Raw genomic sequence first — 27,048 nt, forward strand, 5'->3', positions numbered from 1 at the left:
ATCAAATCCCCTTTATGACCATAAACTAAACCCCCAGGGGCCAGTTCCTCTGGTCCAGGGGCCACGTGATGACGTCACACGGCAGCCCTTTAAAACTCTAATCTCCCACACTACAACCGGCCCTGAAAGCACCACGTGTTGCCAGAAGTATGTAGACGGTTCTGAATCTCCAGTTGGATAATAGATAATAGTGTATGCTTTGTGTAGGGAAGTGTGTGTGTGTGTGTGTGTGTGTGTGTGTGTGTGTGTGTGTGTGTGTGTGTGTGTGTGTGTGTGTGTGTGTGTGTGTGTGTCGGCATCAGTCCACCTACAGATGGTTGGACTCACACTCGTCTGTCACACCCTGATTGGCTGCTGCTGGAAGCTTCTGATCCAAACCTGACAGCATTGGACAGAACACAAACACACACACACGCACACATGCACGCACACACACACGCACGCACACACACACACACACACACACACACGCACACGCACACGCACACATGCACACACACGCACGCACACACACACACACACACACACACACACACACACACACACACACACACACACAGTGATATTTAAACGCTCTTCCTGAGGTTTCCTTCTTTATTCTTTGGGGTTTTGAACCCACAACCTTTTAAATTCGGACCTTTTGTTAATTTTTACACCAAACTAATAAAATCGAGCTTCATTCAGACTTTTTAAAGTCGTTCCTTCATCCGCTGAACGTTTGACAAACGATTATGTGATCCCGTCTATGTGAAGCAGGTGGAGGTTCCGCCTCGGACCACTCGGGGGCGCTGTGCTGCTGCTGCTGAGTTCAGACCGTCTGTCCTACCAGGATCGGAAGAAGCTGATTGGTTCATGAGAAGAACAACAACCCGTTTAAATCCGGGACGTCTCGGTTGTGCAGGTGGAACCTCACCTGAGCAGGTGAGGCGTTCAAGTGTTCCTCTGGAGAAAAGAACATTTTAAAAACAGTTTGAAAACGTTTAGAAATAGTTTTGTTTGACTGAAGTCATCTGTAGGTTTTATGTCCTGTGGTTCCAATGGACCTGGAGCGTTATTGATTTATTGATTGGTTTCCAGCTGATCGATGATCCTTCACCTGTTTCTCAGGTTTACATCAACCTGATCGTTAATCCGTTTGTCAATCAGCGGGTCGCGGCCCCCCAGTGGGACGGGCCCACCCCTGTGTGTGTGTGTGTTTACATTAATGTGTCTTTATGAGTGTGTGAGAACCATCCAGAACCTGACAGTGTGTCATTACCCCCCCCCCCCATAAAGCCGTGTTCTGACATTGTTGGCATAGCTGAGCTGCAGGTGAAAACACGCCGCCGTTTAGCTAATGGAGCAGCTCCTGCAGCAATTTGTCTCCACGACAACGCATAAATTACCGTTTAGGGGATGACGGGACGCCGCCGGCGCCGCTGACTGACAGCCGGGCCGAGGATGGCCTTCTAACGGCCGTCTGGTGGCCCCCGGGGGCCCCGAGGGGAGGGGCTTCCCCGTTTCCACAATTACAGATGGAAACATTTGAACAATAAAGGTTTGATGGTTAAAATCATAAAACAACGGGTCTCCATGGCAACGCAAAGTAGCGGGAAGCTAGCGCCGCCGCTACGCTAACACGGAAATATTCAGGTTTTATTGAAGCTGCGCCAAATTAAACTCACTTAAAATCAAATTGGAATTGGTCAAGTTTGGCTTCTGGTGTCCAGCAGGTGGCGCCGTCACACTGACGCCGTATTGATCACCTCAAATAATCAATGATGGATTCGAGGTTCGAAGGAATGATAAAAGATGCAGAAACTCCTGAATGAAACCCAGTGAATATAAAAACGTAATTAAATTATCACAAGAAAAAAAAAACAGCTGTTCGACCAGAACGCCGGACGCTAGCGTGGGCGTCGCCCCGGCGACTGTGACTTTATTGCCGGACTAAAATAAAATCGTTCACTCCCGAGACCATGTGGGCGGTCGCTGCGTTTTCCCGTGACAAATTTCTTGACTTTCCGTACGGAACTTTAAATAAAATTACCCGAGGCGTAGCGACACGTTCATTAAAGAAACACGTAAAATGCAAAAAAAGAAAAAAAATGTCCAACTTCAGATTTATTTGTTGATTTTCAGGTAATCTTAGCCATTCAAAAATTTCCTCGTGAAATTGACGTAAGTTAATTATCTGAAAATTTTTTGGGGGCGCTTTAGAGAAATTTTTGAAATTTGTAGAAAAAAGTTTAGCTGAATGTGAATTTTTACCTATTTTATAAATGCATCCAAAAATTAAGAATATGAACTTGAGTCACTTTGATCGATTAGTAATGTCTGGAGAATAAATAAAATTAGTCTTTGCTTTTGATAAAAATTTGAAAAACTTGTTGGATTTAATTAAATGAACTTTTACAAAAAACATTACGTGAAATAAAAAAGTGTTTCAATTAACAAATATATCAATCTAAACAGGAAGTCACAGCAAAATCAGTTAAATATAATATTTTATGAGTAAAAACATTGATAAATTCTTTAGACGTCAAAAAGTAAAATCGATTTTTTATGTTCAAACAAAAATGTATTCTAAATATCACAAAAGTATTTCCACGAGCTGGACCAGAAGCGATGCTTCACTGCCGGGGGGTCTGGGGACGTCGCTGCTTCGTCTTTAATTCATTCAAAATGGATATTTAAAATTTAAATGAATATTGAAATTTAAAATGAATACTTGATGACTTTTGTGCGTTCAGGTTGGATTCAGGTTGGATTCAGGTTGGATTCAGGTTGGATTCAGGTTGGATTCAGGTTGGATTCAGGTTGGTTTCCTGCCAGTCGTTTTACATCTTGATCCAGTCTTTATTGGATTGACGCCAGAGAAAAATGATGGTTCCTGTTTTATTTTTTACATTTTCTTTCTTCCTTCGTCTCTCCATCGCTGGTTCTTCCTCTTCCTCTTCCTCTTCCTCTTCCTCTTCCTCTTCCTCTTCCTCTTCCTCTTCCTCTTCCTCTTCCTCTTCCTCCTCCTCTTCCTCTCAAACGGGTTTCATCTCTGAGTCAAATCTAAATTATTCCTGGATTATAATCTCACACCTCGTGTCTGCATGTTGTGATCTGGGCGGTTGGAGGCGGTGTGGTGCGGGGTGAGAGTGGTTGGGGGGGCGGGGTGCGTGCAGCAGGGGGCGGGGGGGCGCTGATGGACGATGTGTCTCAGCAGGACCCCGACTGACGCCCCCCCACCCTGTAAATGACCCAACATTTCAATATGAAGCCGACAAGTCTGAAGACGTCCCACGTTCACGCGTGTTCCTGAAGGCGGCGTCCCGTGGGGGGGCTCAGGGTGGGGGGGTCGTTCCATTCCATGTTCATCATCTGATCCGCAGACCTCTCATTGGTCAACATGCAGACAAAAGCCCCATCTGGTGAGGTCACAGGAACACCTAGCTCCGCCCCTTTACCTGGATCCACAATAGCGTTCAGAATAAGCCCCGCCCTCCCACCCAGCTGCATCATGTGACCTCAGATCGCTCACGCTCTGCTCTTCTACTCTACGAGCCAGCGGACAGTGAGCTAACGGCGGCTAACATCACCTCCTCCAGAGACGATTGGACGATGAGTCCACGCCCTAAAGATGGAGACATGTGACGCAGCTAAACCAATGAGGTGAGTCGACATTTCCAGTCTAAAGCTAGCGGACAAGCTAATTCACCATCACAACCGTTAGCAGCCTAGCCTAGCCTAGCCTCGTGCTGTGATTGGTCAGAGCCATTAAACACACCATGGTGGTCCAATCAGATTGATGTGGACCCTCCCAGACGGATTATAGAGAACTGGATTCTGATTGGCTGTGGCTGTCGTCCAATCAGCAGAAGCGATCAAACAACAGATTATTTAGCAGGACTTTTCCTTTTTAAAGACGCCCCCCCCCCAGTGGATGAAGGTGCATTTCAGGTGTAACCCCCCCCCCCCCCCCCCCCGAGGAGACAAAGAGGAAACACGGGTGGACAAGGTGCACCCTGGGTAAACAAACAGCCGCGAAAAGGAGGCGTTTAGCGGCTAATTGTCTTCACTGGGGAGCTGTCAGCCCCCCCCGCCCCCCATGCCGCTACAGGAAGGGCCCCGGGGCACGGAGGGGGGGCCCACCAACAACACACACACCTGTAGACAAAGGGAGTGTCTATCAGCATCACACGGCCCCCCTGACACACACCTTCACACACACACACACACACACACACACACACACACACACACACACACACACACACACACACACACACACACACATACCTGTCGTCACTCAGGTGTGGAATAAACACTCTGAGTCGTCCAGCAGGAAACCTTCACTTCAAAGAGTCACTCCGACCCCCCCCCCCACCCCTCGGATCAGGGGGCGGGGCCAGGACGAGACCCAACAACCACCTGGTGTTTGGTTCAGATGTGGGGGGCGGACAGAAAGAAAATACTGATGCTAACGCGATGTTTACGTCATACGGGGGTCATTTGCTAGTAGGCGTATGCTCAGACGGTCGGGGGCGTGGCTAGTGACCCCAGTGAGGCTCAATGATTGGTTGAAACGTGGACTGGGTTTAGGGGCTGATGTGATCTGAAGGCTAACGTTAGCTACCTTAGCTACGTTAGTTACGTTAGTTACATTAGTTACCTTTAGCTATGTTAGTGACGTTTGTTATGTTAGTTACGTTAGTTTCGTTAGTTATGTTAGTTACGTTAGTTTCTTTAGCTATGTTAGTTATGTTAGTTAAGTTAGTTACGTTATTTACGTTAGCTATGTTAGTTACGTTAGTTACATTAGTTAAGTGAGTTTCTTTAGCTATGTTAGTTATGTTAGTTAAGTTAGTTACGTTAGTTACGTTAGCTATGTTAGCTACGTTAGTTACTTTAGCTACGTTAGCTACATTAGCTACTTTAGCTGCGCCGCCGCTGGAAGGTGACGCCTTTATTAAGACCTGACTTCATGCAGTGAATGCTGCTCTGGCCCCGCCCCTCACACCTCACCTGTCTGTTACCTCCGACCATAAGTAGTGGGCGATCCCACCTGTCGTCTTCACTTCCTGCCTGAACCATTACAAACCCAGGGGGGTGAGGCTACTTAGGTGGTCGTACATCGCCCCGGAAACCACAGGTGTCTGGGTCAGAAAAGCCCCGCCCCCCACCCCTAGGTGCTGGGGGGTATTCAGGTGATCCTCCTCCCAGGTGAACCAGACTGAACGTGACGACGTTTCATCAACTTTTGCGTCACGCATGAAGCAGAAGTGAAACGTGTGTCTTCATACCTGTCTGAGGCGGTCACAGGTAGCTCAGAGTGGGAGGGGTCTAAAGGGGGGCACCTCACAGGGGGCGGGGTCTGGCAGCGGAGGGACATAAATTACTCACCTGACACAAATGGTCCATCAGCATACCTGAGCGACAGGAGTCGTCACGCCAGCCAATCAGAGCCAAGCATCGTTTACAGGGTGGATGGTACCTGGGGGCGTGGGGGGGCTGTTTGTTTTGGACCCGTCCCAAATGGGCGTGGCTCCATCAGCAGGTCCAATCATTTTAATGACCCGCGGAGCTCGTGTGGAAATCTTTAATGAAGGAAGAAGAAATCTGATTGGCTGTGTGTGTGTGTGTGTGTGTGTGTGTGTGTGTGTGTATGTGTGTGTGTGTGTGTGTGTCTGTGTGTGTGTGTGTGTGTATGTGTGTGTGTCTGTGTGTGTGTGTGTGTGTGTGTGTATGTGTGTGTGTGTGTGTGTGTGTGTGTGTATGTGTGTGTGTCTGTGTGTGTATGTGTGTATGTGTGTGTGTGTGTGTGTGTGTATGTGTGTGTGTCTGTGTGTGTATGTGTGTGTGTATGTGTGTGTGTGTACGTATGTGTGTGTACGTGTGTGTGTCTGTGTGTGTGTGTGTGTGTATGTGTGTGTGTCTGTGTGTGTGTGTGTATGTGTGTGTGTCTGTGTGTGTGTGTGTGTGTGTGTGTATGTGTGTGTGTGTGTGTGTGTGTGTGTGTGTTTGATTGTTAGCGTTGACAGCGCAAACGATCAAACGCCAAAGTTAACCTGAAGGGGCGGAGCCTCCTTGTCCTTACATCATACGCAGCTCCATTTCCTGTCTATGTGATGCCATGTTAAGCCCCGCCCTTTCTGGCGACAGTAGACGCTCCCAGGCCAGGAAGTAAACGCACACAGGAAGTGTGCTGATGACATCACTGCCATGATGTCATCAGGGGCCGGCAGGCATCAGCAAGTGCGTGGCCACGCCCACTCCACACACAACAAATGTTCGATAATAATTAGGTCATGTGATTCTCTGCTCGGCGCCAACAAACCGGTGGAAGACACGTTCCTCATAAAGAAGACAGAGGCCACGCCCACAAGGCCGCGGCCTCGACCTTCTGATGCGTCTCCAGGCAACAATCAGCTGTTGATGTTTACACCCGCACCATTAGCCATTAGCAGCTACTAGCTGTTAGCAGCTTAGCACAGCACCAGAGCGGCGCTTCAGGAGGTCAGAGGTCACAGTATGTTGAGCTGGTCATCTTAGAGGGTCACATGACAGTCGCCATGGCGCCCAGATTAGCACCAACATTTGTTTTTCAGCTCATTTTACTAAATAATCGTCTGTTTGGTCACATGACCTCCATGTGTTTGATGGTAAATGTTACCTGATAGCGTTTTGTGTGCTAATTAGCATGTCGTGCTAACTGTTGAGCGTCTCTCTGACTGTTTAGATTCCTGTTCTGATTGGCCGGCTGCATGAAGTGGTCCCAGCGGGGCGGCGGGGGCTCTTTAGGCCCTCAGGGCTCCCGGCCTCTTCATTACCCTTTAATTACAGAGGGACTCCAACGGCCCCTGAGGGCCCCCAGGAGGGGGCGGGGACCAGCCAGGCCACAGGAAGCGATGGTTGTCATAGTGACGCTGAACACAGGTACGTTTAAAGTAATCTGATTAGAAATGCGTCAGAATATGAACTTCCTGTGGAGGATTTTCAAATTAAAAGTCCCTGAGAGGTCACGTTTAATGTGATCAAGTGGAAGTGTGACAATAAACCTCCCGTTAGAATAAAGTCAAACAATAAAAATAAAACAATAAAACAAATAAAGAACAAAAATATATACAGTATATATATAAAAAGAAAAAATTAAAATAAAATAGAAAAAAAACGTTCATTAATAAAGTTCATTAATGATTATCTTCATGTTAGCCTGGAGGCTAGTTCGTTAAAGCTAACAATGTTAGCCCAGTTAGCCGCTATCGGCGCCGCTAATTCTTTTGGTGCTGCTGTTGTTCCGCTGGGGGGGACATTGGCTCACTGAAGAGTGGTGACCAGTTTATCGGGGGGGGGCTTGAGGTTCTGGTCTGCGGGGGCTTTAATGCCGGCTAATGACGTGATGGGGGGGGGGCAGCCTCATGCTGCTGGGAACCTGCTAATCCCACTTTGTTCCTTTCGGATCTGCACAAAGACCCGCCCCCCTCGCCCCCTCCCACCGGCTGATCCCCTTGGTGTTGTGCCGACACAATGGGCCCCCGTCGCCGGGCCCCGTCCCCCTCTTACCGTCTAAACACCTCTCCCATTTGTCGGGCCGCGGCCGGGGGCGCGCTCCGTATTATGGCCCCCTCAATTAGCAGGAAGGGCCGAGTTGATCACTTCCTGTGTGAGGGGGAGGGACATTCCTCCAGGCTGGGGCCGGGGGGGACAGCGGCGACAGGAAGGGAACGCCCCCCCACCCCTTTACAAACCAGAAGTGGAAGCCAAACGCCACCTCCCCCAGCCAGAACCGGCGCTCAGAAACCGCTCTGGGATGGCGGTGACGGCCGACGGTCGCCACACCTGCGCGGCTCCGCCCCCCCTCATTATTTCACACTTTCACCAACTCGTCCTCCCGTTTCCGACGGACAGAGATGGAACGCAGCCAAGTCCTTCAATACGGGAACCCCCCACCCCCCAACAGAGGGGATGTGTGATTGGACAGGGCGGGCAGGGGGAGGGGCTGTTGGGCATCAGAAACGAATGCTAACAAAGAAACACCAACAAAGTGTCTTAAAGGGCCGGTTCACCCGGTTCCAGTCACACCTGATGCCTCCAGTCCTGATCCACTGGAACCGGATCAGAACCGTTCACACTGGTCAATGGACCGGAACAGAACCAGGACCTGGTTGGGTCCGGTTTGGTCTAGTTGGGTCCGGTTGGGTCCGGTTGGGTCTGGTTTGGTCCGGTTGGGTCTGGTTTGGTCCGGTTGGGTCCGGTTTGGTCCGGTTGGGTCCGGTTTGGTCCGGTTTGGTCCGGTTGGGTCCGGTTAGGTCCGGTTGGGTCTGGTTTGGTCCGGTTGGGTCCGTTGGGGTCTTGTTTTAGTGGTCGTGTCCTGTTTCTTGGCTTTAATCGTCCTGTGTGAAATCAATCCTCCTGTCGGTGGCGACCTTTGACCCCTTACCCCGCCTCCATGTCTTCACTTCATTGGAAGGGAAGGTTGAGTCCCATGGGGGGGGGGGGTTGGTTTAATAGTCTCCGTGGACCAATTAGGAGGCTAATGGGTGGCATGGGACTTACCTGCTCCAGGTGAGTCCCTGTGGTCTGGCCCCTCCCTCGTCACACCGTTTAGTGTCCCTGAGGTGTTTGCAGCTCGGCTGGGGGGGAGGAGCTTCCAGGTGATGTCACCACTCTTTATTTCAAGTGTTTATTTCATTCAAATCTCTGCTGAACGTGCCCGGCCTCCCGCCGGGTGCTGCCGGGCGCCGCTGGGCGCCGCTGGGCGCCGCTGGGCGCCGCTGGGCGTCGCCGGGCGAGGTGGTCGGGCTGCAGACACGAGGACTCACTGTTACCCCTCAAATGATTGGTGGACACGGCGCCCCAGGTGGGATGGCATTGACCTGTTCTGGTGATGGTGATGTTCTCCTGGGGCGCTTTGACCTTTAGAACACAGGAGGTGTGTGTGTGTGTGTGTGTGTGTGTGTGTGTGTGTGTGTGTGTGTGTGTGTGCGTGTGTGTGTGTGTGTGTGTGTGTTGACAGGCTGGCCCTGAGGCGCTGCAGGTGTTTCAGTTTATTTAGAGAAACTCGTCAAACGTCTCCGGCGCCGCGCCGCATCAGTGGAGGGGGCGTGGCCACGGAAGACCCAACATCCGCTCAGTGTGTGTGTGTGTGTGTGTGTGTGTGTGTGTGTGTGTGTACGGCTCAGTGCAGGTGTGAACGTACCTGAGGGGATCCATCAGAGAGGGTCATGTGACCTCACCCCGGGTTACTGTCGCCGGAGCAACCTGAACAGGAAGTGTGTGTCGTGTAATGTTCAAACGGGACCGGGTGAGGGAGGGGGAGTGGGTCCCTGACACCACCTTAAGTATGTTTTTCCTTTTGGGGGGGGGGTTCAGTGGTCACGGTCCGTGATGTTTGGGAAACCACTAATCTAATCAAGACATGGTGTGTGTGTGTGTGTGTGTGTGTGTGTGTGTGTGTGTGTGTGTGTGTGTGTGTGTGTGTGTGTGTGTGTGTGTGTGTGTGTGTGTCTGTGTGTGTGTGTGTGTGTGTGTGTGTGTGTGTGTGTCTGTGTGTGTGTGTGTGTGTGTGTGTGTCTGTGTGTGTCTGTGTGTGTCTGTGTGTGTGTGTGTCTGTGTGTGTGTGTGTGTCTGTGTGTGTCTGTGTGTGTGTGTGTGTCTGTGTGTGTGTGTGTGTGTGTGTGTGTGTGTCTGTGTGTGTCTGTGTGTGTGTGTGTGTGTGTGTGTGTGTGTGTCTGTGTGTGTGTGTGTGTGTGTGTGTGTCTGTGTGTGTCTGTGTGTGTCTGTGTGTGTGTGTGTGTGTGTGTGTGTGTCTGTGTGTGTGTGTGTGTGTGTGTGTGTGTGTGTGTCTGTGTGTGTCTGTGTGTGTATGTGTGTGTGTGTGTGTCTGTGTGTGTGTGTGTCTGTGTGTGTGTGTGTGTGTGTGTGTCTGTGTGTGTCTGTGTGTGTGTGTGTGTGTGTGTGTGTGTGTGTGTGACGTCGGTGGGAACGCTGCCCCTCCCGGTTCCCCACCGCTTCCATCAGCACCTCCCTCCTCTTCCTCATCCTCATCCTCGCCTTGTTTAGCTTTGACACCTCAGCTGCTCAGCAGGCTGCTGGGAGGTAGGTGTGTGTGTGTGTGTGTGGGGGGGGTACGTGTGTGTGGGGGGGTGTCTAATGAAGGTAGCATGTTGTTGTCACCATGCAGCGACGCTCAGGTCCTTCTGTGCTCGCATGTTGGCGTGTGAACGCCCCCCCCCCACCCCCAGACACCCCCCCAGAACATGGACTTCACGTCCCCCTGAAAAACCTCCAAACACATCTGTGCTCCTTTCAACGAACCAAATTTGTTTTTGAACGCATGGAAAAGATGGAGTGACCCCCCCACACCAGCAGGGGGCGCCGGTCGGGGCGGTGCAGACAGACAGAGAGTGGGAGGGGCAAAAAACCAGATTTGAACATGTTACAGTCCGTCATGTTTGAGTTAGCAGTTGCTGCTATTAGCATCTGCTAGCTGCTATTAGCTGCCATTAGCTGCTATTCGCTGCTGCTAGCTGCTGCTAGCTGCTGTTGCCTGCTGTTAGCTGCTGCTAGCTGCTATTAGCCGCTGTTAGCCACTGCTAGCTGCTGTTAGCTGCCTCCTTCCTTCGTGCAGACGAGGGTTCACACCTTCAGAACCTTCACACTCTTTAAACGTGCTAAACGCTGAACTTCCTGTCTCCCTTGTCCTCGTCTCCAGGACTTCCTCCTCCATTGATCGCTGATCGGTTCTGATGGGTTCTGATTGGTTCTGATGGGTTCTGATTGGTTCTGATTGGTTCTGATGGGTTCTGATTGGTTCTGATGGGTTCTGATGGGTTCTGATGGGTTCTGATTGGTTCTGATGGGTTCTGATGGGTTCTGATTGGTTCTGATCGGTTCTGGTCGTCATCAGCAGCGACGGTTCCGGCTCTCGATAAACACTCAAATTTGAAGTCTTCAATTAACGCGGCGCAGGAGTTCACGCCGGGACCGGAAGCCATGTGAGGATTGACGCGCCTCCGGCTGCTGCCATGTGTGGATGGGGGGGTAGGGGGGATCAACCCCCCCAGAGCTGAGAACTTTGCGGTATTTGTAAAATGTGAGCCGTGTGTCTGGAGGTGTTGCGTGTTTTTGCACATTTCTTGCGTGTGTTTGTGATCCCCGTGTGTTTTCTCCTGATGACATTTGTCGCGTTGCTGCTGACGAGCTAACGCTAACGCTACGCTCAGCAGCTGAGGCCCCGCCCGGATCCACCGGCGTGGTGTGAACAGCTCCGGGTTGTTGGTTCGGTCCCCAAGGGGTCGCCCCGGCGGGGGCCGCATTCAGCTCCCATTTGTAACAGGATCAGGTGATCAGATAGCCACATGTTGGGCTAGCAGGAGGTTAGCCGTGTGCGCTAAGCTAGGCTAACATGTCCTGAATCTGTGCTCAGGAATGCAGATAGGTGGTGGTAACCATGGAGACGGTAGACGTTTTTGTTTTCACACGATTGACCAATAGGAACGCTGACGTGTAAGCTAGTTAGCGGCTGGTCTAGCATGTTAGCCGTTCCTCAGCTAATCACAGTTAACCATCGTCATGGTGATGAGAGTGATGTTTGATTGGTGGCAGGTCGGCTGAAAATTCTAACAACAGATTCTGTTCTGGGTCTGGATCCTCTAACATGATTGGACGAAAGCGGCGTGATGTCATCAACGTGAGATCTGGAATGGGAGTGGCTTAAGCATTAATTAAAATATCATTAACTAAACTGTGGATAAACTTTCCCAGTTCTGTTCTGACCTTTATTAGTGAATGTATTTTAATTATATGTATTAATATGAATCTATTTTAATCTGACAAAGAATCAAATTTTATTTTTTAATAAGATACAGAAAAATCGTCTCCGTTTCGTCTTCAGCTGCTTCTTCCTCATCGTGGGTCACGGGGGTTGCTACGGGCTAATAATATAACATGTTTTACTTTGATCTATTGTACAGTAACATGATGTTATGTGTTTTTAACGGTTTAAAGTGATTTAAGAAGTATTTGTGGAGGAAAATGATGTGAACTGGATTTAGATTTTTACAGTAATCCCTCGCGCATCGGCACGCGTGACTTCACCTCCTTGCAGATTTTTGTTAGGTAGTCACATGATACCGTGAGCGATGATGTCATCTTTACTTTCATCGCTGCGCCTGTGCCTCTCCGGCTGGCGATGGCGCTCCGATGCGCTCGGCGGCGCCGCTCCCTGCAGACGGAGCCGCTTCAGCAACACGGACTCATATGTTCAGAAGTTGCGATGACAAATCGCATTAGGATCCCTCCTTCCAAATACAAGTTGCTAATGATAGCAAACAGGCCTGCTGGCGGCTGCGCCGCCGCCCGTTGCCACGGCGCCTCGCAGCGACTATTTGCACCAGCTCCCTCTGAAAGTGAGAAGCTGATTGGCTGTCAACAACTTTCCACATTCCTGCCGTTGTATTTTCCTCCACACTGTTCTTCTGCAGGCTAATTAACGCTAAACGTGCCACCGGGCAAACGCCGAGCGCACGGCAATATTTGATCACATGAACAATAAATTACCACCAACAACACGCTGGAACGCCTCGGAAGACACGACATTCATAATTATGTTTGCTTGAAGCGGCGTGTCAGAGGGGGCGGCGAGGACAGGTAGAGCGCTAACGCCGCGCTAACGCCGCGCTCGCTGTTAGCGTAATCACCGCTAACGAGGAAATGGTTGTGGCTCTGCCAAGGTCGCCCGACGGCCAATTATATCAACAACACCTGAGGGGGCGGCGCAGACGAGCTAACGCGCCAGAGGACGAGCTAACGCCACGCTAACCTGTGCTATCGGAGAGGAAGACGACGCTAAACACGCGGGAGAGAAAAGGTCTACACGGAACGATCACGGGCAGTTTGGTGTTAGCATGTCGTGTAACACGTTAGTGGAGGGAGATGTTAGCGTGTTAGAACAGACAGGAAGTCGTCCACTGCTCCAGTTCCCCTCAGAGCATCAGTACCGTTTTAATTAAAAAAAAGGTTAAAAATGTACTTACAGTAAATTAAATTAAATTAAATAAATTATAAATAATATAAATATAAAAAAGTTAAATTAAGGTAATAAAGTAAATTAAAATGAAAATAAAAGTAAAAAGTAAAAAATAAATTTGTGGGATATGAACCTTTATGTGACGCTAACAAAGAGCTCAGTGTGACGTCATCAGCCTCCCTGGGTCTGATTGGTGGATGTTGTTCTGGTGGGAGGTTTGATAATAAAAAATAATTTGTTATTTAAATTATTCGATTGGGGGAAAAAAAGACAGAATTCGGCTTAGAATTCTGGTCAAAATTAAAAAATTTAAATATCATAATATTTAAATATAAACTGTTAAAAATATTTTAAAAAGAAAATAAATAATAAAATTAGAGAATGTATCAAAACATAAAATGTTTGAGTCAGGATTAGCTTCATCAAACTTCATTTTTGACTTTCAGCTGTGGTGATATTTATTTATTGTTATTTATTTATTGTGTTTTAATTATTGTTATTTATCGTTATGTCATTTGTTATAAACGTGTTTATATCGATCAGGCCTGACTTGCCGTTCCCTCATGTCAGATACAGAGGAACTGGTTTTGTTTCAGACAAAGAACAGAAAAGAGTGCGAACAGGAAGCAGATGTTCGAAGCAGAAACAAGACGAAGCCTGAGACGATTCTGCAGCGATGGGGGGGGGGGGGGCGCCGGGACGAAGAGGGAGGAAAAACAATGAAATAATGACGAGCAGAGGGAAAATATAGTGGGAAAGAGAAGCAAGAAAGAGGACTAAACGTGTCATGAATGGAAAGATGTGGGGGGGGGGGGGTGTGAGGAGGAAGAGCGATGAAAATAGAATGAAAGGTGAGGAAGAGGAAGAGGAAGAGGAAGAGGAGAGAACATGTGGAGGGAGAGAACGGAGGAGATGGAGGGACGTTCAGGTGGGGGTGAAGTCGTCTCACCTGTTTGTTTGTTTGTTTGTTTGTTTGTTTGTTTGTTTACTGGACTTCAAAGGACAAACAAACGGTTTTGAAGAGAAAATGAGTTTCTACGCAGATGATGTGATTTCATGTTTCATTCTCACTTCTAAAACCTTCTGGAAACGTAGAAATCTTTTTGTTTTATTTTAAAAACATTTATTCCATCTTTGCAGACCCCCCCCCCAGGAGAGAATTCACCGGGTGAACAATCACACGTGTTTCTGACGGAACCTGGACTTGATTTATGGGTTTATAACCCTATGGACCAAAGCACGTTTCTCCGGGTTTTTGCTGCTTTTGAACGGAATCTGTGGCTCTGGTCACGTGTCCACGGACTCTTGGTGTCGGGGGTGTTTTCACCCCCCCACAGACACAAACACGCCATCTCCTCCGTGTTCCAGCCACACGTCTGGAAGTCTCCCCCCCCCCCCCCTGACACGTTTGTCTCCCGTCTCTGCTGTCAGGACAGACACGGCGGAGGTGAAGTGGGGGCTTGTCTCAGCACGCCATCTGTCCTCGGCGCTGACGTCGGCTCTAATTACCGCCCCCCCCCCCCCCCCCCCCGGCTAACGCCGCCTCATTAGGCCCCCGGAGCATGTGCAGCCGACACAAGCGGCGCTGAGAAATGAGCCGGAGCCACGAAGGATCAGGACGTGTGGGGGGCGACAGGCTTCACACCAGCGGCTAAACGCTCACTTCGCTTCTCTCCCTCTCCCGATTCGCCCCCCCCTCCGCCGGGCGCCGAAAAGAGCCTCCGGGGCCCCGTTCCAACACGAAGGGCCCGCGGAGACGGGCGGGCGTCCGCCCACCGGGTCACGACCGGGCGTCACAGTCAGAGCCCACGGCTGGCGATCAGCGTGGGACCCGAACAGACGAGCAGGGGTGGGGGGGTCGTCTGGGCGGGTCGGGTCTGGGGGACTCCGTTCGGTCCGTCTTTTCACGTCAGCGCCGGTTCAACGGGGACGGGGGGGGGGGGACGGGGGGGGGGGGCTAAACTCAGATTCAGTCCAATGAGTCCAACGTCAACACGTTAAACACAAACGCGTCTCGTAAACAAGACAGTTAATAACCCCGGACACCTAAATAACCCCGGACACCTAAATAACCCCGGACACCTAAATAACCCCGGACACCTAAATAACCCCGGACACCTAAATAACCCCGGACACGTTAATAACCCCGGACACCTAAATAACCCCGGACACACCCCATTGGCCGCAGAGCCAAAGGGGGGAGACCACATTTTAATTTCTCCCCCCTGGAAACTTTTAACCTGAATTATTATAAATGTGTCACACTAGAAATCTTCCCCCTGCAACAAGTAGGACAACTGTAAGTCCATCAATCAACAAACCATAGGACCAGTTTGGGTTCATAAGGACACCAAGGATGTTGTCATTTCTCTAACATTCAGTTCGTTTCTCAGTTTTCAAATCTTCTGTTTTGATGGTCATCAAGTTTATCGTTAATTAATGAAGGTTCATTTTCTACAAGAACAGGTCAATATTTATAAAGTAATAATAGAAGGACAAACATTAACGTGACGTTTGTTTCACCATATTTAATTTTCCCGCTTTGAAAGGATGCAGGAAATGCTTGGATGTATTTATGAGTTATTAACTGATGTCATATATAGGATTTATACATATACTGTATATATATACTGTATATATATGTATATATACTGTGTATATATATATATATATATATATATATATATATATATATATATATATATATATAAGACCTACTGACGTCAAAGATAATGTCAAGTTTATATATCATATATATATCAATAACTATATAGTTTATAATATATGTATAAGATTATACAAATTTATTGACTTTATTTTTGACATCAATATGTTATATATATATATAGATAGATATAGATATACAGTATATGCTGTCTGTATATATATATATATATATATATATATATATATATATATATATATATATATAGTATATATAGCTAGCTGTTGCTTCCGTTTGACACTCACCTGTCTGACACTCACCTGTCTGACACTCACCTGTCTGACACTCACCTGTCTGACACTCACCTGTCTGACACTCACCTGTCTGACACTCACCTGTCTGACTTCTTCCTTTGACGACAGACAGGACGGACGACTCAGCGTTTCTCCCGGTTAGCCGTTACACACCTGAGGCTCCGACACGCCGCCGCTCAGGCGTGTTTTTCCCACGGGGTCGACTTCATTCTGAACGTCAGAACCTTCACTGGAGAAGAAGTTTGATTCCAACAGCATGGCCTGCGTGACGCGCCACGCCCCAATGCCCCCTTCATGCCCCAATGCCCCCTTCATGCCCCAATGCCCCAACACCAGAGAGAAAACCTGGTTCTAGCCTCTACACTCCCAGCTCTGTCCTCCGTCCCCGTCAGGCTGTGAATAAAGCTTCGTTTGAAGTGCTTCCTGTTGGCGTTAGCGAGCGTTTCACGCGGCTGGCGGAGCGACGAGCGCCGGCAGCGCTAACATGAATCATCTGACAAACGGGAGATAAAGATCAGGTCTTTGTCTCCCTCGTGTTTGTGGTTTCGTCTCCTGACAGGAACTCTGGCAGTAAATCTGTGGAGATCGATAATCGTTCATCAGCGACAGACGCCGGTGTCAGCGCCGCACGCTGTTCACCGGGGCTCACGCCAGCGCTACGGCCGCGGCTAACCAGAAACACAACGGGCTCGTGATCCCACGGCGGGTCAGCAGGGGGCGACACCAGAAGACGGGAATGCTGGGACGGGAAACGCTGCGGGGACCTGTTGTTGTTTTTGTTTACAGACACCAAACATACAAACAAGTTGCACCGTCCACGTCGTCCAATCGCTGGAAGGCTGCTGAATGCTAGTTATAAACTAGCCGTAGCTTAGCATTAAGATAAGATCAAACTTTCTTAATCCTGTTTCCAGTTTTCACCAAAGATTTACACAAAAACGTACAAAAAATATATGTTAGCTATAGCTTAGCATTATTAGCTGCAGCCTAGCATTATTAGCTGTAGGTCAGAATTATTTACTTATCATTACTAGCTATAGCTCAGCATTATTAGCTTAGCATTATTAGCTGTGGCTCAGCATTTTTAGCTTAGCATTATTAGCCATAGCTTAGCATTATTAGCTCCCATAGGTGAATCTAATACAGACACTAACTCTTCTGATCTTTCCAGGTGACTTTTGGTTCTTCAAAGTAAAACTAATACTTCGCTTGATGATTGGATGAGACACAAATGCGCCCCTTAAGCTCCGCCTCCTACGCCTGAACGTCTGAAGCGAGAACCGTATGTGGACCGAGGCCCACGTGGTGACATCACAACACCCACTGCCAGCGCCGCTTCCCACGTCCCGCCGCATCATCAGGGAGGGGGCTGGTGTCCCTCCCCAGCGTCTGTCGGGGTCGCGTCTCCGACACCCACCACCGACGAATCCCCCGAACACGACGGTCTGGATCCAGAACGAAGCTCCACCCCCACCGTGCCGATGGTGGGTAAACCAAACGCACCTCTGTGGGGGCGGAGCCAGCAGCAGAGTTGTGCTCAGAATCAGCGGCAGATGAAGACGAGGCTCCACCCAGACGCCTGCAGCAGGTGGGGGGTCAAAGGTCGGCGCGGGCCCGTCCGCTCGCGTCGGGCTTTTGTGCTGCGTTCCTTTGGGACGACGTGATTGGACGGTTGGTCATTGTTCTGGCGAGCGGGAGCCGCTCCAGCCGGCGCGTGTGGAACGTTCCGGACCGGGTGCGAGCCGGCCATCTGCAGCCGGGGGCCGCCGGCAGCCAAACGGGGGGCGGCGGCTACCGGCGGCGGAGGGAGGAAGGAGGAAGACAAGGGTGGACACCCCCCGACGGGTGTGTGTGTGTGTGTGTGGGGGGGGGGGGGGGGGGCAATAGATTCAAATCAATCTGTTAATCACATGATTAAGACATGTTGGAGGTAATTTATTTGGTCCCCCCAGGAAGTGGAGTGGGTGTGGGTTTTGTCTGGAGGGGCGGAGTCAGCAAAGTTAAACCGACGCCATGGACTATTATTATTCTAAATGAAATGATTTATTATGTCTGACTCTAAACGGGGTTTATTTGTCTCAACAAGTAGAAGTTTACTCAAAAAGTACAGAAACAAGATGAAAAAGTTTGTCTGCTAACAATGAAGAAACTCACAAATTCAGTTAAATAAATGAAAAGTTTTGTAATTAATTTATTAAATTTCGGCATTTTTTTAAAAAGGTAATTGTAATTGCTTTTAAATTTCTATTTGTACAAACAGACTAGAATGAGCTGTAACTGATGATGATATGTGATCTGCTACCTCACTTCCTGTCTGGACAGGAAGCGTGTCACGTACAGGAAGTAATCCACGACAGGAGGTGGAAGTAAACCTGCAGAGATGGAAGAGGAGGACGTAAACACAGATAATCCAAGTTTTCTCACCTGAAGTGATCTTACCCAGAATCCCCTGGGGCTTTTGTGGAGCGTTAGCCTGGGTAAGTAGCATAGCAGGAGCTAATGTAGCAAGTATGGATCTACTAACTTGTTATGTTCAGTAGAAGACATTAATTTAAGTGTTCATTAAATTTAAAATATCATAGATAATTATGAAATAATTACTTTATTCAAAATAATTAAAACAAGACATTTTTAAATAAAAACTATTTTCACTGCTTCTAATTTGACAAAGTTTACAAAGATGACGTCGGCATTGGTTTGGTGTTCCAAGATCAATTTTACAGATTGATGTTTCATCAGTTTGTCAAAAACTTGATGCAAACTTGATTTATTGTTGTTTCTATGGAAACAAAAACTAACCTGATTGGACTTTTTAATATCTATATTTTTATATTTTTCCAGACTGGAGCTGGTGTTCTGGAGCGTTTCTTGTTGATCTGGGATCGGGGTGATGTCATCCTCGGATGACTCTTGTTTATCATCGTTGCCAAATTTCAGGAGTGGATATTCCATATGTTGCTAGGCAACAATCTGATCTATAAATAAACTGTTATTTTCTGGAACCGTCGGAGCGGTTAAACGGAAGTCTCTTTAAACATCGACGACTGACCGAACAAATAGTGACGCGCCGGCCGGTGTGATGACATCGTCATGTTTATTCTATGATGATGTCATCATTCTGGTAACATGTTTGTTCATAATGGGATTACTTTTACTCGTCTTAAAGAGGAGCGATCTAAATATTCTGACAGGTAAATAAATATTGAGCGACAAAAACACATTTTCTCAGCCTGAGTGTGAAATTCCTCCATATTTTTTTTCCTGATTCCAGGTGTGAGCGGTGCTCGTGTGAACCGCGGCGGTGGTGCAGCTCCGCCCGTTGTTTGGGAGGTGCTTGGGGAGGAAGTCATCTCCACACCTGAGGCGGCGGCGCCAACACCTCCGTCTGTCACAGGTGAGAAGCTTCCAACGATCCTGAGCTCCTAACGAGGACGTCTGCCGTCCTCAACCACTTCCTGTTCCTGTTCCTGTTCCTGTTCCCGTTCTTGTTCACGTTCACGTTCACGTTCACGTTCCCGTTCCCGTTCACGTTCACGTTCACGTTCACGTTCACGTTCTCGTTCTCGTTCACGTTCACGTTCACGTTCACGTTCACTTTCACGTTCCCGTTCACGTTCACGTTCACGTTCACGTTCACGTTCACGTTCCCGTTCCCGTTCCCGTTCCCGTTCCCGTTCCCGTTCCCGTTCACGTTCACGTTCACGTTCACGTTCACGTTCTCGTTCTCGTTCTCGTTCCCGTTCACGTTCACGTTCACGTTCACGTTCACGTTCACGTTCACGTTCCTGTTCCTGTTCCTGTTCCCATTCTTGTTCCTGTTCCTGTTCCCGTTCCCGTTCCCGTTCCTGTTCCTGTTCCTGTTCCCGTTCCCGTTCCTGTTCCCGTTACCGTTCTTAATCCTATTCCTGTTCCTATTCGGTTTCTCTGTCCAGTTTGTGCTTTAGAAGTCTTGGACATGCTAACAGATGCTAACGTGTGCTACATAGGTTTTCCGGTGAGGCTCTTTCCGGTAGTTTCCTCCGTACCTCGACGCTTCCTTTACTTTGGGGTGAATGCCACTAGAGGGCAGCGGAGAGCTGTGAGATTTGGATGATGTGATGTAAACAGGAAATGAAACTGTTGACCACGTCACGTTTTCTTCTCCGTGTGAAAAGTTTGTCCTCAGATGTCACGGAAACCATGGAAATGTTCACAATACAAACATTTTCTGTGACTCCGCCCCCTTTATCAGGAGCCAGAACTACAGGATTCCTGGACCAACCAACCAACCAACCAACCAACCAACCAACCAGTCAACCAACCAACCAACCAACCAGTCAACCAATCAACCAACCAACCAGTCAACCAATCAACCAACCAACCAAGCAACCAACCAACCAACCAGTCAACCAACCAACCAACCAGCAAAACAACCAACCAACCAACAAAACAACCAACCAACCAGCCAATCATCAAAACAACCATTCAACAACCAACCAACTAAAAATCAACCAGCCAACCAACCAACCAATCAGCCAACCAACCAACCAACCAACCAAAAAAGCAACCAACCAACCATCAAAACAACCATTCAACAACCAACTAACCACCAACCAGCCAGCCAACCAACCAATCAGGGATGTTCTGGGGGATAAATCTGGATTTATTTCTCAAACCAGTAAGTCCAGTGTAGATGAACTCTGTCACCTGACTCACCTGCTCAGGTGCTGCTCTGATCCAATCACGTTCCGACACATTAACATAAATAAGAAATAAAACATTAAGACAGTAAAATGTTACAACGATAGAAACCCTTTTCTTTGGGGAATAAACTTGAACCCACTGACGACGTGTTGATGTTCATGTCCTGGTTTAAGTCAGGCTTTATTAATCCAGTGTTGTTAGCGTTAGCTGCTAGCCATTAGCTGCTAGCCTCTACTGCTCACTGGGTGATGATTTCTAGTTGGATGATGGACGTTCATCCTGGATGAATTTGAAGCAACATGAATATTCCTGAATCTCCAGGACGATGGAGGGACTCCAGATCACACCCCCCTGCGCCCCCCCCATCTGGCCATCGTTCCGTCCCGCAGTCGTTTGCCGAGACGTCGGTTTCTGGAGCGTCGACGTTTGACAAAGATTTCCGGCGACAAACGCAGCAAAGCGTGAAATCAGCTCCAACGGAAACGACGGATTCCAGCCTCATTCCCACCTCTGATGAGGCAGCCGAGGTGTGTGTGTGTGTGTGTGTGTGTGTGTGTGTGTGTGTGTGTGTGTGTGTGTGTGTGTGTGTGTGTGTGTGTGTGATTTGGATGCTATCCAGGAAGCAGGAACGTCGAGCAATCATCAGCTTTTAAATATCTCTGAATCTGAAAAACATAGTATTAGTGAAATGGGCGTGGCCCGTCAGCAGAAGGCCCGCCCACATTTTAGTGATTGATTTTAGCGATCGATCAGCGATTATTGATGGGTCGTATTGTCCGACGTATTCAGAATCAGTCGTTAATGATCAATAATGCATATGTCCGGCCCCGCCCCCTGGTGCCCAACTGGGGGCGGGGCCGGCCCCGCCCGACCATGTTGGACGTCTCGCCGCCGGCGCCGCGCCGGAGTGTTTTTTTGTTTTCTGTGTCTCGCTGCGTTCCCACCCATCCCCCCCGCGCCACTCAGAATCTGTTTCACTCTAAATTGGCTCCTCAGACACCCCCCCCACCTCGCCCCCCACCCCCACCCCTCATTTAAAAAGTGAGAAATTATAATTATCTGAATTATGCTTTTAATGATGCGTTAATTAGAGTCATGGAGTGAGATTAGCTTCTGAAGTCGTACTTGTGAAACCCTTCCAGCTCGTCGGAGGACGGAGGAGAGCGCCGCGCGGTGATTAGCGCGCCGATAAATAACAGAACAGATTGCGGTGCATATGCTAACGATTACAACTTTATAACCGACACTTTAAACTCACACCGACTGTCTGATGCTGGCACCAGCTTTATGTACCAACAGCCCAGTCAGTTTGAGTGGAATTCTCACCAAATATGAACTATTATTATCCCCGAGTGAGGAGAGAACCAATGCGCCGCCGGCGCCGCAGCGACTCCGGGAGGAAGCAGGAAGTTCGTGGCCTCGCGCGGTTAAATTTAACATCAACAGTGAGTCAGACGACTTGACAGGCGCTGCTCATCATCAACCCGCTGCCTTTTAGCCTCTTTCAGCTCCAAGTTTTTGTCCTGCAGCACAAATTTTCACAGTGAGGAGGACCGGCGTAGCGCTAATGCGGCTCACAGGAAGTGAGTTTTGATTGGTTGATGATGTCAGCCACACCTTTCGTCCTCTTTTACTTTGTGTTACTGTTTGCAAAATGTAGCCGCTGCACCTGGGGTTTAGCATGATGCTAACGATGAGTATAACTAGCTGTGAAGGTGTAAAGAGGATGAATTTCTCCTGATGTTTAAATAAAATTAAAAAAAAATAAAAAATTCCGACGTGAAACTGGAACGAACCGGTTTCTCTTCTTCGTAAACACACAGTCGTTACTCCTGAAGTCCGTCTGCAGGGAAACAGAAGCAAAGCAGTTTAGTGGCTCATTGCTCTTATGTAAAACACGCGTGCCATTATTAGCCTCCTTGTTCCAGTCAGATCCTCACATTTACATGGAGGGGGGGGGAGAGGGGGGGGGAGGGGGGAGGCTCCTTGTCTCAGCCAGAAAACCTGGGCAGCTAATCAGGAATAAAGCCTCCGTTAGCGAGCAGGAATGCAGAATCAGAACAAACGTTTAGAGAGAAGTTTTATTTTGAAAGGGCTCAGCTCCTGATAGGCCCCTGAAGGAACCAATCAGGACCTGTTTGTTGTTGTTGTTTACTTCTGCTCACAAGCAAACCCTGAAGAAAAGATAAACAGGAAGTAAAACCCTCCAGGTGTGTTCAGGAGCCCCGCCCACAGGTGAGCAGTCACGTGACCCCGGGGGCTCCCGGGTCGGGTCATCGACTCCCACCCGGGCGTGCGGCGGGCATTTGGGTAATCCCTGCTTGTGATAACAGCGGCGGGCGCATTTTGAATAGCAGGTGGCCATCTTTGGGTGTTTAGCGCCCGGCGAGGAGCCGGGAGGGAAATGAGCTCGGATCATTTGTGTCCTCCTCCTCCTCCTCCTCCTCCTCTTCCTCCACCTCCTCCTCCTCCTCTTCATCATCTTAAGCATGCATGGCTGCAGCCGAACAAGGAGGAGGAGGAGACTCACTTTCAGCGCCTGAAAGGACGGATAACGAGCTGCTAACGTCTGGGAACGCCAGGAGTGATCATGTGACCGCGTTACATAAAGAATTATAAAGAATGAAAGGAAACAAGGACGGAAACAAAATTCACGAGAACGAGATCCGGTCTCACTGATGTCGTGTCCATCCGCCAACACGTGGTAAAGAACGAGATGCGGTCTCACTGATGTCGTATCCATCCGCCAACACGTGGTAAAGAACGAGATGCGGTCTCACCGATGTATCCTTCCGCCAACACGCGGTAAAGAACGAGATGCGGTCTCACTGATGTCGTATCCATCTGCCAACGAGTGGTAAAGAACGAGATGCGATCTCACTGATGTATCCATCCGCCAACACGTGGTAAAGAATGAGATCCGGTCTCACTGATGTCGTATCCATCCGCCAACACGCGGTAAAGAACGAGATGCGGTCTCACTGATGTCGTATCCATCCGCCAACACGCGGCAAAGAACGAGATGCGGTCTCACTGATGTCGTATCCATCCGCCAACACGCGGTAAAGAACGAGATGCGGTCTCACTGATGTCGTATCCAGCCGCCAACACGCGGTAAAGAACGAGATGCGGTCTCGCTGATGTCGTATCCAGCCGCCAACACGTGGTAAAGAACGAGATGCAGTCTCACTGATGTCGTATCCATCCGCCAACACGTGGTAAAGAACGAGATGCGGTCTCACTGATGTCGTATCCAGCCGCCAACACGTGGTAAAGAACGAGATGCAGTCTCACTGATGTCGTATCCATCCGCCAACACGTATCTCAAAAAACTTGTATCTGTAGATCCCAGCAATATAATGATAAGTGATTCTAGATTAATCTAATCTAATCTAATCTAGATTATGGGACCACAGCCCTCCTGCCTCCATTCCGCTCCGCGCCGTGTCTTCGTCAGCTTGTTTTGGCAGGTTTAGTTTCTATTAATACGCCGTTCAGCGACAACAGAGAGCAGCAGGCTCCACCCCGGGCTGCGACGCCAGCGAGCGTTTCCAACACCATCGCGCGTTGGCCGGCGTTCCTGCTGGAGAAATCATGTGTGAGAACCCGGCTCCTTTTGTTCGCAGGCAGCTCGCGGCCGTTTGGAGACAGTTTGAGACCTGACGGATGGATTAGGATTATTTATGACAGGAGGCGTGTTAATCCATCAATCAATCAATCAATCAATCAATCAGTCAATCAATCATCTCTGATGGATTTATCGCCGTCAGAACGTTGCTGACAGACGCGTTGGAACGAGATCACAGATTTATCAGCCTGATTTCTGGAACCTGATTTTGTTTAGCAAACAGCTTCTTCCTGGTTGCAGGAGTGGTGCATCATGGGTATTTTGTTTGTTAATCTACCACAGCGCTCAGACTGCCGTTAAACGCGAGCTATCGGTGGCCTCGTCTCCTCCGGCGTTACGCTCCTCCGGCGAGGGGGCGGAGCCAGCGTGGGGGCGTGTCCTTCATGGTGTCTCATTTAGTCGACATTACATCTGAAGTACGCCGCTCGCCTCCTCCTCCCAGACGCTAATTGTTGCGGCGTTCCATTTTGAGTGTGATTATCACCCTCATCCGTCAATGGAGCCAACCTTTATCGACACGTTTGTCGTGAGCGAACGCGCCGCAGGACTCACCTGGCGGGAGGTGACACCTGAGCGGCGGCCCAGAATAGAACCGGAACCCATGGCGAAGAGGAGCAGGAGCCCCCCCCCCGGTGTTAAAACTGCTGGAGGGCGAGTGGCGAACAACAACGGCTGACTGCCCGCTGAAACCTTGTTTACCCCCCCCCCCGGTTGTAACATTAATTATCACGCCGCTGCCGTGTTCAATATTTGGTAACAGCCGTGAGCGGCGGATGTGGAGGTTTGTGCGATTTGGCGTCTAATGAGGTGCTCAGGTGCGCTAACGAGCAGCGACGAGCTCATTTGAATAAAAACTGCCCCGTTTATGGGGGGGGGTAGCGACGGAAACGTGACGGTTCGAACGGTTTTTCTTCCGGTCTCCAGGACGACCGTCGCTGACATACAGCGGCTAGGGCGGGGCTTACCGCGGTCGAAGTCTATCAACGGATCGCCTTTATTCCAACTTCCTGTCAGCTGACCCGTCCCGTGGTTCTTCCCCGCCCCCACCTGAGTTCAGGTGATGACCCAGAAAAGGCGTTTCAGGATCATCTGTGATGCATGTATTCATGTGATGCAACACGTCTCCCGATTGGTGCATTTTGTCATGTGACACAAACGACGATGTGCACGATTCACGCATTTTTATGCGCTCATCGGGGGGGGGGGTGGCTCAGTGGTAGAGCAGGTCGTCCGATGACTCAAGGTCCACGGTTCGTCATTTGCCGTTGTGTCCTTGGGCAAGAAACTTTACCCTCCCTGCCCCCGTCATTCTGCCCCAGGGCAGCTGTGGCTACACACGTAGCGTACCATCAAGACGTATGAATGAGGAGTGGATGAATAATGGATCTGATGGGAAGAGTCTTTGAGTGTCCAGAAACGTGATATATAAATCTGATCCATCATTATTATTATTATTATTATTATTATTATTATTATTGTTATTATTATTATTATTATTATTATTATTATTGTTATTATTATTATTATTATTATTATTATTGTTATTGTTATTGGTATTATTGTTGTTGTTGTTGTTGTTGTTATTGTTGTTGTTATTATTATTGTTATTATTGTTATAGTCTTATTTTGAAAAACTGTCTATAGTTGTGTTAGAAGCCTACGGTAAACTTTTAGGAGTTCAAAATCAATTCCATGATCATGTTTTTGGTTTTTATGTGGAATAAAATATAATTTGTTCCATTTCTGAATTTGAGTGTTTGTGTCTGTTTTGCCCCAATATGTCAATAAAACAAGTTATAGGGAAATAAAAACCATCTCTTCATGTAGCTGAAGCTGTGCTGAAGATAAACATACCAAACATGTGTTGTTAAATCATTTAAGGTGGAATAGAGACAAATATCAGAAGTACCAAAAAACGTCCAAACAGGTCAGGGGTGTAGGGGTTAAAGATCAATAACTCAGATTGATTGACTTTCATTTCTTTCCACCATCAGTCGAGTCCTTTAGGAGTCGATCATCAAAGCGTTGCTGGTGGAGGCTCCGCCCCTTCAGATGCCAACAGATGGCGTTGAGTCAGGTGATGATGACAACCGTTTGTTTATATAAACCCAAAATACTTTCTATTTCTGGGAATCCAACCCCCCTGCCCCTCCTGCCCCCCTGCCCCCCCTTGATGAAATAACCACAGAAGAGAGGCTCAGTTTGTCTCGGCAGGAGGCCCCTGAGGCCCCGCCCCCGCCTGCAGCGGCGTGGGATCACCTGTGCCGACTTGTGTCAGAGGTAAATTTATGAGGGGAAGGGGGGGGCGGTCCGATTGTCAGCTTCGACTGTGACACCCCCCGCTGCAGCGCCGGGGGCCGACAGGAAGCCGGCTGTCAGGAGGAAGCTGTCCAATCACGTCGGGCGTAATCAGCTTTCACTCTCCTGCAGGAGGCGTTTGATGGGGGGGGGTTCTGTTTGGGCCCCCGCTGGATTTATGATCTGCATCCCCTAGATGAACGCTGGATCGTCACACCGCCCCCCGCTGGCGTGGCATACGTACTACAGCATCTTCAGCCAATAGCAACCAATCCCATGAATTTAACCATCCTTTTAAGGCTAAAGGCCCCGCCCCTCCTCCCCAGGGCAGCGTGAGGATCTCGGTGACCCGGCCCCCCCCGGATGAAGCACATGTGGTGTGTTCAGCGGCTCCTGGCGAGCGTCCACACCGCCTAATGAGCTCTAATCCTCCATCAAACACGCAAAACTGTTGTTGCTG

This window comes from Antennarius striatus, chromosome 10 (genome assembly GCF_040054535.1).
Source record: "Antennarius striatus isolate MH-2024 chromosome 10, ASM4005453v1, whole genome shotgun sequence".
NCBI lineage: Eukaryota > Metazoa > Chordata > Actinopteri > Lophiiformes > Antennariidae > Antennarius > Antennarius striatus.